Source organism: Oncorhynchus gorbuscha, linkage group LG20, assembly GCF_021184085.1.
Source record: "Oncorhynchus gorbuscha isolate QuinsamMale2020 ecotype Even-year linkage group LG20, OgorEven_v1.0, whole genome shotgun sequence".
In the NCBI taxonomy this organism is placed as follows: Eukaryota; Metazoa; Chordata; class Actinopteri; order Salmoniformes; family Salmonidae; genus Oncorhynchus; species Oncorhynchus gorbuscha.
The window spans coordinates 33,106,264-33,119,385 of record NC_060192.1 but is presented as its reverse complement, the minus strand read 5'-3'; positions in this window follow the sequence as shown (position 1 = coordinate 33,119,385).

Below are 13,122 nucleotides of genomic sequence, written 5' to 3'. Positions count from 1 at the left end.
AACCGTTTAAACAGCTCCATTGGTGCCGTTCGCTTCCCTGCCCCGACGTTTCCTACGTTGTGACAGAAGTGGGATGGCGGATGTGGGGCAATTGTAGTGCAGGGTCCGGACATTTGAGGGGACTGAGTAGTCAAAGCACGTGGACGTGACTTCCTGTTTAGAGGAGGCAGTGTAGCAATCCTCCCCGTGTCCTCATTAAGGACATTTCTCTCTAACAGGACAGATCAGGGGACATTTCTCTCTAACGTGTCCTCTCGCAGTAAAAAACAGAGCAACAAAATGCTTATGTTCCTAGTTCATATCAACCAATGCAGTAAATGTCAATAAACACACTCTAATAAAAAAGACAAGAAAAAAGAAAACATTTAGGACAGCAGTAGATATATAAATAGTATGGAAACATTATTAAAGTGACCCGTGTTCAATTACTATGGACATAGAGCTGCAGACCCTATGTTGCAGGGTAGAGTACCCGGTGGTAGCCGGCTGGTGACAGTGTCAGGGGCAGAGTAGGGTACTGGGCAGATGGTAGGGCACGAGACAGAGGCAGTCTAGTGGTGGCTGTTGAACAGTCTGATAGTCTGGTGATAGAAGCTGTTTATCAGTCTGTCTGTCCCAGCTTTGATGCACCTGTACTGTCTCCGTCTTCTAGATGGTAGTGGGGTGAACAGACCATGGCTCGGGTGACCAATCAAATTTCTTCAGCCTCAGAGGTTGAAGAGCTGCTGGTGCCCCTCCTTCACCACACTGTCGGTGTGAAAGGACTCATCTCACAAGTTGAAGTCAGAAGTTTACATACACCTTAGCCAAATACATTTAAACTCAGTTTTTCACAATACCTGACATTTAATCCTATCAGAAATTCCCTGTTTTAGGAATGAGTTAGGATCACCACTTTATATTAAGAATGTGAAATGTCAGAATGATAATATCACTTTTGTATATTATCTACCTGACTTGCTTTGGCAATGTTAACACATGTTTTCCATGCCAATAGAGCCCCTTGATTGGAATTGTCATGTTTTGTCATTTATTATCATGTCTTGTCCCTGTGCTTCCCATTCTATTCGTTTCCCTCTGCTGGTCTTATTAGGTTCTTTCCCTCTTTCTATCCCTCTCTCTCCCCCTCCCTCTCTCACTCTCTCGCTCTCTCTTCTCTCTATCGTTCCGTTCCTGCTCCCAGCTGTTCCTATTCCCCTAATCATCATTTAGTCTTCCCACACCTGTTCCCGATCCTTTTCCCTGATTAGAGTCCCTATTTCTCTCCTTGTTTCCCGTACCTGCCCTGTCGGATCCTCATATATAATTCACCGTGCTGTGTCTATGTTTTGCCCTGTCGTGTCGTGTTTCCCTCAGATGCTGCGTGGTGAGCAGGTGTCTGAGTCTGCTAGGTTCAAGTGCCTTCCCGAGGCAACCTGCAGTTCTCGATCAAGTCTCCAGTCTGTTCTTGTCTTTACGTGTAGTATTATGCTTTTTGTTTTGTAAAGTTTATTCTGGATTAAATACTCTGTTTTCGCCAAGTCGCTGTTGGGTCCTCATTCACCGGCATGACAGAAGGATCCGACCGAGGAATGGACCCAGCGACTACAGACGCTCGTAACACTGCCGTCGAGATCCAAGGAGCCATGCTCGGCAGACACGAGCAGGAATTGTCTGCTGCTCGCCATGCCGTGGAGAGCCTGGCCGCTCAGGTTTCCGACCTCTCTGGACAGTTCCAGAGTCTTCGTCTCGTGCCACCTGTTACTTCCTGGCCTGCCGAGTCTCCAGAACCTAGGGTTAATAACCCACCTTGCTACTCCGGGCAGCCCACTGAGTGCCGCTCCTTTCTCACCCAGTGTGAGATTGTGTTCTCTCTCCAACCCAACACATACTCTAGAGAGAGAGCTCGGGTTGCTTACGTCATTTCACTCCTTACTGGCCGGGCCCGAGAGTGGGGCACAGCTATCTGGGAGGCAAGGGCTGATTGTTCTAACAATTACCAGAACTTTAAAGAGGAGATGATTCGGGTTTTTGACCGTTCAGTTTTTGGTGGGGAGGCTTCTAGGGTCCTGGCTTCCCTATGCCAAGGTGATCGATCCATAACGGATTACTCAATAGAGTTTCGTACTCTTGCTGCCTCTAGTGACTGGAACGAGCCGGCGCTGCTCGCTCGTTTTCTGGAGGGACTCCACACAGTGGTCAAAGATGAGATTCTCTCTCGGGAGGTTCCTTCCAGTGTGGACTCTTTGATTGCTCTCGCCATCCGCATAGAACGACGGATAGATCTTCGTCACCAGGCTCGTGGAAGAGAGCTCGCATCAACGGTGTTTCCCTGCTCCGCATCGCAACCATCTCCCTCCTCTGGCTCTGAGACTGAGCCCATGCAGCTGGGAGGGATTCGCATCTCGACTAAGGAGAGGGAACGGAGGATCACCAACCGCCTGTGCCTCTATTGCGGATTTGATGGACATTTTGTTAATTCATGTCCAGTAAGAGGCCAGAGCCCATCAGTAAGCGGAGGGCTACTGGTGAGCGCTACTACTCAGGTCTCTTCATCTAGATCTTGTACTACTATGTCGGTCCATCTACGCTGGACCGGTTCGGGTGCTACATGCAGTGCCTTGATTGACTCTGGGGCTGAGGGTTGTTTCATGGACGAAGCATGGGTTCGGAAACATAACATTCCTTTCAGACAGTTAGACAAGCCTACGCCCATGTTTGCCTTAGATGGTAGTCATCTTCCCAGTATCAGATTTGAGACACTACCTTTAACTCTCACAGTATCTGGTAACCACAGTGAGACTATTTCTTTTTGATTTTTCGTTCACCTTTCACACCTGTTGTTTTGGGTCATCCCTGGCTAGTATGTCATAATCCTTCTATTAATTGGTCTTGTAATTCTATCCTATCCTGGAACGTATCTTGTCATGTGAAGTGCTTAATGTCTGCCATCCCTCCCATTTCTTCTGTCCCCACTTCTCAGGAGGAACCTGGCGATTTGACAGGAGTGCCGGAGGAATATCATGATCTGCGCACGGTCTTCAGTCGGTCCCGAGCCAACTCCCTTCCTCCTCACCGGTCGTATGATTGTAGTATTGATCTCCTTCCGGGGACCACTCCTCCTCGGGGTAGACTATACTCTCTGTCGGCTCCCGAACGTAAGGCTCTCGAGGATTATTTATCTGTGTCTCTTGACGCCGGTACCATAGTGCCTTCTTCCTCTCCGGCCGGGGCGGGGTTCTTTTTGTTAAGAAGAAGGACGGTACTCTGCGCCCCTGCGTGGATTATCGAGGGCTGAATGACATAACGGTTAAGAATCGTTATCCGCTTCCCCTTATGTCATCAGCCTTCGAGATTCTGCAGGGAGCCAGGTGCTTTACTAAGTTGGACCTTCGTAACGCTTACCATCTCGTGCGCATCAGAGAGGGGGACGAGTGGAAAACGGCGTTTAACACTCCGTTAGGGCATTTTGAGTACCGGGTTCTGCCGTTTGGTCTCGCCAATGCGCCAGCTGTTTTTCAGGCATTAGTTAATGATGTTCTGAGAGACATGCTGAACATCTTTGTTTTTGTCTATCTTGACGATATCCTGATTTTTTCACCGTCACTCGAGATTCATGTTCAGCACGTTCGACGTGTTCTACAGCGCCTTTTAGAGAATTGTCTCTACGTAAAGGCTGAGAAGTGCTCTTTTCATGTCTCCTCCGTTACTTTTCTCGGTTCCGTTATTTCCGCTGAAGGCATTCAGATGGATTCCGCTAAGGTCCAAGCTGTCAGTGATTGGCCCGTTCCAAGGTCACGTGTCGAGTTGCAGCGCTTTTTAGGTTTCGCTAATTTCTATCGGCGTTTCATTCGTAATTTCGGTCAAGTTGCTGCCCCTCTCACAGCTCTTACTTCTGTCAAGACGTGTTTTAAGTGGTCCGGTTCCGCCCAGGGAGCTTTTGATCTTCTAAAAGAACGTTTTACGTCCGCTCCTATCCTCGTTACTCCTGACGTCACTAGACAATTCATTGTCGAGGTTGACGCTTCAGAGGTAGGCGTGGGAGCCATTCTATCCCAGCGCTTCCAGTCTGACGATAAGGTTCATCCTTGCGCTTATTTTTCTCATCGCCTGTCGCCATCTGAGCGCAACTATGATGTGGGTAACCGTGAACTGCTCGCCATCCGCTTAGCCCTAGGCGAATGGCGACAGTGGTTGGAGGGGCGACCGTTCCTTTTGTCGTTTGACAGACCATAAGAACCTTGAGTACATCCGTTCTGCCAAACGACTTAATGCCCGTCAAGCTCGTTGGGCGTTGTTTTTCGCTCGTTTCGAGTTTGTGATTTCTTACCGTCCGGGTAGCAAGAACACCAAGCCTGATGCCTTATCCCGTCTGTTTAGTTCTTCTGTGGCTTCTACTGATCCCGAGGGGATTCTTCCTTATGGGCGTGTTGTCGGGTTGACAGTCTGGGGAATTGAAAGACAGGTTAAGCAAGCACTCACGCACACTGCGTCGCCGCGCGCTTGTCCTAGTAACCTCCTTTTCGTTCCTGTTTCCACTCGTCTGGCTGTTCTTCAGTGGGCTCACTCTGCCAAGTTAGCTGGTCATCCCGGTGTTCGAGGCACTCTTGCGTCTATTCGCCAGCGATTTTGGTGGCCGACTCAGGAGCGTGACACGCGCCGTTTCGTGGCTGCTTGTTCGGACTGCGCGCAGACTAAGTCGGGTAACTCTCCTCCTGCCGGTCGTCTCAGACCGCTCCCCATTCCTTCTCGACCATGGTCTCACATCGCCCTAGACTTCATTACCGGTCTGCCTTTGTCTGCGGGGAAGACTGTGATTCTTACGGTTGTCGATAGGTTCTCTAAGGCGGCACATTTCATTCCCCTCGCTAAACTTCCTTCCGCTAAGGAGACGGCACAAATCATTATCGAGAATGTGTTCAGAATTCATGGCCTCCCGTTAGACGCCGTTTCAGACAGAGGCCCGCAATTCACGTCACAGTTTTGGAGGGAGTTCTGTCGTTTGATTGGTGCGTCCGTCAGTCTCTCTTCCGGGTTTCATCCCCAGTCTAACGGTCAAGCAGAGAGGGCCAATCAGACGATTGGTCGCATACTACGCAGCCTTTCTTTCAGAAACCCTGCGTCTTGGGCAGAACAGCTCCCCTGGGCAGAATACGCTCACAACTCGCTTCCTTCGTCTGCTACCGGGTTATCTCCGTTTCAGAGTAGTCTGGGTTACCAGCCTCCTCTATTCTCTTCCCAGCTTGCCGAGTCCAGCGTTCCCTCCGCTCAAGCGTTTGTCCAACGTTGTGAGCGCACCTGGAGGAGGGTGAGGTCTGCACTTTGCCGCTACAGGGCACAGACTGTGAGAGCCGCCAATAAACGCAGGATTAAGAGTCCTAGGTATTGTTGCGGCCAGAGAGTGTGGCTTTCCACTCGCAACCTTCCTCTTACGACAGCTTCTCGTAAGTTGACTCCGCGGTTCATTGGTCCGTTCCGTGTCTCCCAGGTCGTCAATCCTGTCGCTGTGCGACTGCTTCTTCCGCGACATCTTCGTCGCGTCCATCCTGTCTTCCATGTCTCCTGTGTTAAGCCTTTTCTTCGCACCCCCGTTCGTCTTCCCTCCCCCCCTCCCGTCCTTGTCGAGCGCACCTATTTACAAGGTACATAAGATCATGGACATGCGTTCTCGGGGACGGGGTCACCAATACTTAGTGGATTGGGAGGGTTACGGTCCTGAGGAGAGGAGTTGGGTTCCGTCTCGGGACGTGCTGGACCGTTCACTCATTGATGATTTCCTCCGTTGCCGCCAGGATTCCTCCTCGAGTGCGCCAGGAGGCGCTCGGTGAGTGGGGGTACTGTCATGTTTTGTCATTTATTATCATGTCTTGTCCCTGTGCTTCCCATTCTATTCGTTTCCCTCTGCTGGTCTTATTAGGTTCTTTCCCTCTTTCTATCCCTCTCTCTCCCCCTCCCTCTCTCACTCTCTCGCTCTCTCTTCTCTCTATCGTTCCGTTCCTGCTCCCAGCTGTTCCTATTCCCCTAATCATCATTTAGTCTTCCCACACCTGTTCCCGATCCTTTTCCCTGATTAGAGTCCCTATTTCTCTCCTTGTTTCCCGTACCTGCCCTGTCGGATCCTCATATATAATTCACCGTGCTGTGTCTATGTTTTGCCCTGTCGTGTCGTGTTTCCCTCAGATGCTGCGTGGTGAGCAGGTGTCTGAGTCTGCTAGGTTCAAGTGCCTTCCCGAGGCAACCTGCAGTTCTCGATCAAGTCTCCAGTCTGTTCTTGTCTTTACGTGTAGTATTATGCTTTTTGTTTTGTAAAGTTTATTCTGGATTAAATACTCTGTTTTCGCCAAGTCGCTGTTGGGTCCTCATTCACCGGCATGACAGGAATTGAAAATAGAGAGAATGATTTATTTCAGCTTTTATTTCTTTCACCACATTCACAGTGGGTCAGAAGTTTACATACACTCAATTAATATTTGGTAGCATGGTCTTTAAATTGTTTAACTTGGATAAACGTTTCAGGAAGCCTTCCACAATCTTCCCACAATAAGTTGGGTGAATTTTGGCCCATTCTTCCTGACAGAGCTGGTGTAACCGAGTCAGGTTTGTAGGCACACGCTTTTTCAGTTCTGCCCACAAATTTTCTATGGGATTGAGGTCAGGGCTTTGTGATGGCCACTCCCATACCTTGACTTTGTTGTCCTTAAGCCATTTTGCCACAACTTTGGAAGTATGCTTGGGGTCATTGTCCATTTGGAAGACCCATTTGCGACCAAGCTTTAACTTAACACTGATGTCTTGAGATGCTGCTTCAATATATCCACATCATTTCCCTCCCTCATGATGCCATCTATTTCGTGAAGTGCACCAGTCCCTCCTGTAGCAAAGCACCCCCACAACATGATGCTGCCACCCCCGTGCTTCACAGTTGGGATGGTGTTCTTCAGCTTGCAAGCCTCCCAATTTTTCTTCCAAACATAATGATGGTCATTATGGCCAAACAGTTCTTTTTTTTGTATCATCAGACCAGAGGACATTTCTCCAAAAAGTACGATCTTTGCCCCCATGTGCAGTTGCAAACCGTAGTCTGGCTTTTTTATGGCGGTATTGGAGCAGTGGCTTCTTCCTTGCTGAGCGGCATTTCACGTTATGTTGATATAGGACTTGTTTCAATGTAGATATAGATACTTTTGTACCTGTTTCCTCCAGCATCTTCCAAGGTCCTTTGCTGTTGTTCTGGGATTGATTTGCACTTTTCGCACCAAAGTATGTTCTTCTCTAGGAGACAGAACGTGTCTCCTTCCTGAGTGGTATGACGGCTGTGTGGGCCCATGGTGTTTATACTTGCGTACAGTTGTTTGTACAGATGAACGTGTTACCCTCAGGTGTTTTGAAATTGCCCCCAAGGATGAACCAGACTTGTCTACAATTTTTTTTCTGCAGTCTTGGCTGATTTATTTTGGTTTTCCCATGATGTCAAGCAAAGAGCCACTGAGATTGAAGGTAGGCCTTGAAATACATCCACAGGAACACCTCCAATTGACTCAAATGTTGTCAATTAGCCTATCAGTGCTTCTAAAGCTATGACATAATTTTCTGGAATTTTCCAAGCTGTTTAAAGGCACAGTCAACTTAGTGTATGTGAACTTCTGACCCACTGGAAAATTACAAGTTAAATAATCTGTCTGTAAACAATTGTTTGAAAAATGACTTGTGTCATGCACAAAGTAGATGTCCTAACCGACTTGCCAAAACTATAGTTTGTTAACAAGAAATGTGTGGAGTGGTTGAAAAACTAGTTTTAATGACTCCAACCTAAGTGTATGTAAACTTCCGACTTCAACTGTATATACTGTATTCTATACTATTCTACTGTATCTCATTCACTTAATGTTTACATATCTGGCATTACTCATCTCATATGTTTAAACTGTATTCTATACTGAGCACGTATCCCTGTTGGGCCCCCATGTTGAGGATCAGTGTGGTAGAGGTGTTGTTGCCTACCTTCAGCACCTGGGGTTGGCCTGCCAGGAAGTCTGGGGGACTCATTTATCAATATTGTGCAAAAACTATAACTTACGAACAGAATTTAGAATGTTCTTATGCATAGAAAAAGTGTTATTTATCAAACAATTCTACCATCATTATACACACAATGGTAGGAGATCACCATTGATACATACTAATTGTTCTCAGCCTTAGTGCTCGTGCATGACCGTAGCTATTTTAATTTGAAACCATATAGGGTCAAATTCATCCCTTTACAGCCCATGGGGAATATACAACACTTCAAAAAGCAAGTGCTGCAGACTCTAGTTTGGTCTTATCTTGATTATTGTCCTGTGGTCATGTGGTCCAGTGCTGCAAAGAAAGACCTAGTTAAGCTGCAGCTGTTCCAGATCAGAGCAGCACGTCTTGCTCTTCATTGTAATCAGAAGCCTAATATAAATTCTATCCATGCCAGTCTCTTTTGGCTAAGAGTTGAGGACAGACTGACTGCATCACTTCTTCATTTTATAAGAAACATTGTGTTGAAAATTCCAAATAGTTTCCATAGTCAACTTACACACAGCTCTGACACACACACTTACCCCACCAGACATGCCACCAGGGGTCTTTTCACAGTCCCCAAATCCAGAACAAATTCAAGAAAGAGTACAGTACTATATAGAACCACTATTGCATGGAATTCCTTTCCCATCTCATATTGCTCAAATGAACAGCAAATCTGGTTTAAAAAAACAGATAAAGCAACAGCTCATGGAACAACGCCTCTCCCCTATTTGACCTAGATATTTTGAGTGTACAGTATGTGTTGATATGTAGGCTGTGTGGGTCAATTTTAAAATGTATGTAATTCTGTCCTTGAGCTGTTCTTGTCTATTACTGTTCTGTATTATGTCATGTTTTCTCCAGGAAGAGAAGCTGCCTCTCACGCAACAGCTAATGGGGTCCTAATAATATACCAAATACCAGAAGTGTCCATTACCAAAACCCCCAGGGTGGATAGCACATGGATGTGCACCTAAATGGCATGCGTTTGCCTTCTTAAAGTAGGTTTTAAGTCCTCGCAAATATTATGCGATTGGTTTTGAGAAACAATATCTGAGGAGCCAATCTGTACTTTCTGCAAAAAAAAGTCCCACCTATAAAAAACAAACCTGTCTCTAAAACCGCGCTCTCTGCTAAATGAAGCTTGCCAAATCTTTCAATAGACCAAGATCAACCATCTCTCATTCAATTTCTCATCATCTCAGTTTTTTATAGTATGTCTACAATGGTTTCACTTTTCTACAGGTCTCTAATTTAACAGATGACTGTACTTTATGTGGATTATTATTGTAACAAATGCACCAATGTGGTCAAATTATATGATATAGTCTGTCAAGATAGGTTGCTTGAATTCACAATGGAAATACAATGAAATCGAAAAATGATTGAATTATTTATTTCACATTTTGTTATGTTACATCCTTACTCTAAAATGGATTCAATTGTTTTTTCCCCTCATCAATCCACACACAATATCCTATAATAACAAAGCAAAAACAGGATTAGATTATTTTTTTTGTGCAAATGCATTAAATATAAAAACTGAAATATCACATTTACATAAGTATTCAGACCCTTTAGTCAGTACTTTGTTGAAGCACCTTGGGCAGTGATTACAGCCTCGAGTCTTCTTGGGTATGATGCTACAAGCTTGGCACACCTGTATGTGGGGAGTTTCTCTCAATCTTCTCTGCAACTGGAGCTATTTCCAGGTCTCTCTAGAGATATTCGATTGGGTTCAAGTCGGGGCTCTGGCTTGGCCACTCAAGGACATTCAGAGACTTGTCCTAAAGTTACATCTGCGTTGTCTTGGCTGTGTGCTTAGGGTCATTGTCGTGTTGGAAGGTGAACCTTTGCCCCAGTCTGAGGTCCTGAGTGCTCTGGAGCAGGATTTCATCAAGGATCTCGCTGTACTTTTCCATGTTCATCTTCCCCCAATCCTGACTAGTCTCACAGTCCCTGCCACAGAAAAACATGCCCACAGCATGATGCTGCCAACACACTTCACTGTAGGGATGATGCCAGGTTTCCTTAAGACGTGACGCTTGGCATTCAGTCCAAAGAGTTCAATCTTGGTTTCATCAGACCAGAAAATCTTGTTTCTCATGGTCTGAGAGTCTTTAGTTGCCTTTTGGCAAGCTCCAAGCAGGCTATCATGTGCCTTTTACCGAGGAGTGGCTTCTGTCTGGCCACTCTACCATAAAAGCCTGATTGGTGGAGTGCTGAAGATAGTTGTCCTTCTGGAAGTTTCTCCCATCTCCACAGAGGAACTCTGGAGCTCTGTCAGAATGACAATCGGGTTGGTGGTCACCTCCCTGACCAAGGCACTTCTCCCCCGATTGCTCAGTTTGGCCAGGCGGCCAGCTCTAGGAAGAGTCTTGGTGGTTCCAAACTTCTTTCATTTAACAATGATGGAGGCCACTGTGTTCTTGGGGACCTTCAATGCTGCAGAAATGTTTTGGTACCCTTCCCCAGATCTGTACCTCGACACAATCCTGTCTTGGCACTCTACATTCTGTACCTTGACATCATCGCTTGGTTTTTGCTCTGTCATGCACTGTCAACTGTGAGACCTTATACAGACAGGTGTGTGCCTTTCCAAATCATGTCCAATCAATTGAATTTGCCACAGGTGGACTCCAATCAAGTTCTAGAAACATCTCAAGGATGATAAATGTAAATAGGATGCACTTGAATTCAATTTAAAGTCTCATAGCAAAGGGTCTGAATACTTATGTAAATAAGTTTATTTTATGTTGAATAAATTAGCAAATATTTCTAAAAACCTGTTTTCGCTTTGTGATTATGGGGTATTATGTGTAGATTATTGAGGGGGGGGGGTATTTAATCTATTTTAGAATACAGCTGTAATGTAACAAAATGTGAAAAAAGTCAAGGGGGCTGAATACTTTCCAAATGCACTGTATTTTTCCCATTCAGACTACGCTTGACAAGCAGTTGCCTTATTCCACCACATGGCACACTCTCAAGAAAACATTCATATTGATAAATCTTACACTTCGTGTGGAAATTAAAAACTACTCATGATTTATGCACAGATTTGTGCCTACGCATGACTGATAAAACGAGGCCCCTGGTCCCAGTTGCACAGGGAGGGAGTCAGACCCAGGACCCAGAGCTTAGTGATGAGCTTGGAGGGCACTATGGTGTTGAAGGCTAAACTGTAGTCAATGAACAACAGTCTTACATACAGTACCAGTCAAAAGTTTGGGCACCTACTCATTCCAGGGTTCTACATTGTAGAATAGTAGTGAAGACATCAAAACTATGAAATAACACACATGGAATCATGTAGTAACAAGAAAAGTGCTAAACAAATCTAAATATATTTAATACGAGATTCTTCAAAGTAGCCAACCTTTGCCTTGACTACAGGTTTGCACACACTTGGCATTCTCTCAACCAGCTTCATGAGTTAGTCACCTGGAATACATTTGAAATAACAGGTGTGCCTTGTTAAAAGTTCATTTGTGGAATTTCTTTTCTTGATACATATGAGCCAATCAGTTGTGTTGTGACAAGGTAGGGGGTATACAGAAAATAGTCCTATTTGGTAAAAGACCAAGCTCATATTATGGCAAGAACAGCTTAGCCTAGTGGTTAGAGCGTTGGACTAGTAACCTGAAGGTTGCGAGTTCAAACCCCCGAGCTGACAAGGTACAAATCTGTCGTTCTGCCCCTGAACAGGCAGTTAACCCGCTGTTCCCAGGCCGTCATTGAAAATAAGAATGTGTTCTTAACTTGCCTGGTTAAATAAAGGTTAAAAAAATTACAAAAAATATTTAAAAAATAAGCAAAGAGAAACAACAGTCCATCATTACTTTAAGACACGAAGGTCAGTCAACCTGGAAAATATCAAGAACTTTGAAAGTTTCTTCAAGTGCAGTCGCAAAAACCATCAAGCGCTATGATGAAACTGGCTCTCATGAGGACCACCACAGGAAAGGAAGACCCAGAGCTACCTCTGCTGCAGATAATAAGTTCATTAGAGTTACCAGCCTCAGAAATTGCAGCACAAATAAATGTTCCACAGAGTTCAAGTAACAGAAATATCTCAACATCAACTGTTCAGAGGAGATTGCGTGAATCAGACCTTCATGGTTGATTTGCTATAATGAAAACATGGCTAAAGGCCACCAATAAGAAGAAAAGACTTGCTTTGGCCAAGAAACACAAGCAATTGCAAGTCTTTTCTTCTTATTGGTGGCCTTTAGTCAAAAAATTTTATTTTTGGTTCCATTGCCATGTCTTTGTGAGCCACAGAGTAGGTGAACAGATGATCTCTGCATGTGTGGTTCCCACCGTGAAGCATGGAGGAGGAGGTGTGATGTTGTGGGGGTGCTTTGCTGGTGACACTGTCAGTGATTTATTTAGAATTCAAGGCACACTTAACCAGCATGGCTATCACAGCATTCTGCAGCGATACGCCATCCAATCATTTGTTTTTCAACAGGACAATGACCCAACACACCTCCAGGTTGTGTAAGGGCTATTTGACCTAGAAGAAGAGTGATGGAGGGCTGCATCAGATGACCTGGCTTCCACAATCACCCAACCTCAACCCAATTGAGATGGTTTGGGATGAGATGGACCGCAGAGTGAAGGAAAAGCAGCCAACAAGTGCTCAGCATATGTGGGAACTCCTTCAAGACTGTTGGAAAAGCATTCCAGGTGAAGCTGGTTGAGAGAATGCCAAGCGTGCAAAGCTGTCATCAAGGCAAAGGGTGGCTACTTTGAAGAATCTCAAATATATTTCGATTTACACTTTTTTTGTTACTACATGATTCCATGTGTTATTTCATAGGTTTTGATGACTTCACTATTTTTCTAAAAGTAGTGAAATAAATAAAAACCCTTGAATGAGTAGGTGTGTCCAAACATTTGACTGGTACTGTAGGTATTTCTCTTGTCCAGGTGGGATAGGGCAACGTGCATCGCAATGGCGATTCTGTCATCCGTGGATCTGTTGGGGTGGTATGCAAATTGTAGTGGGATTAGGGTGTCAGTTAAGATGGGAGGTGATAAAATCTTTGACTAGCCTATTAAAGCACTTCATGATTACATTATAGCATG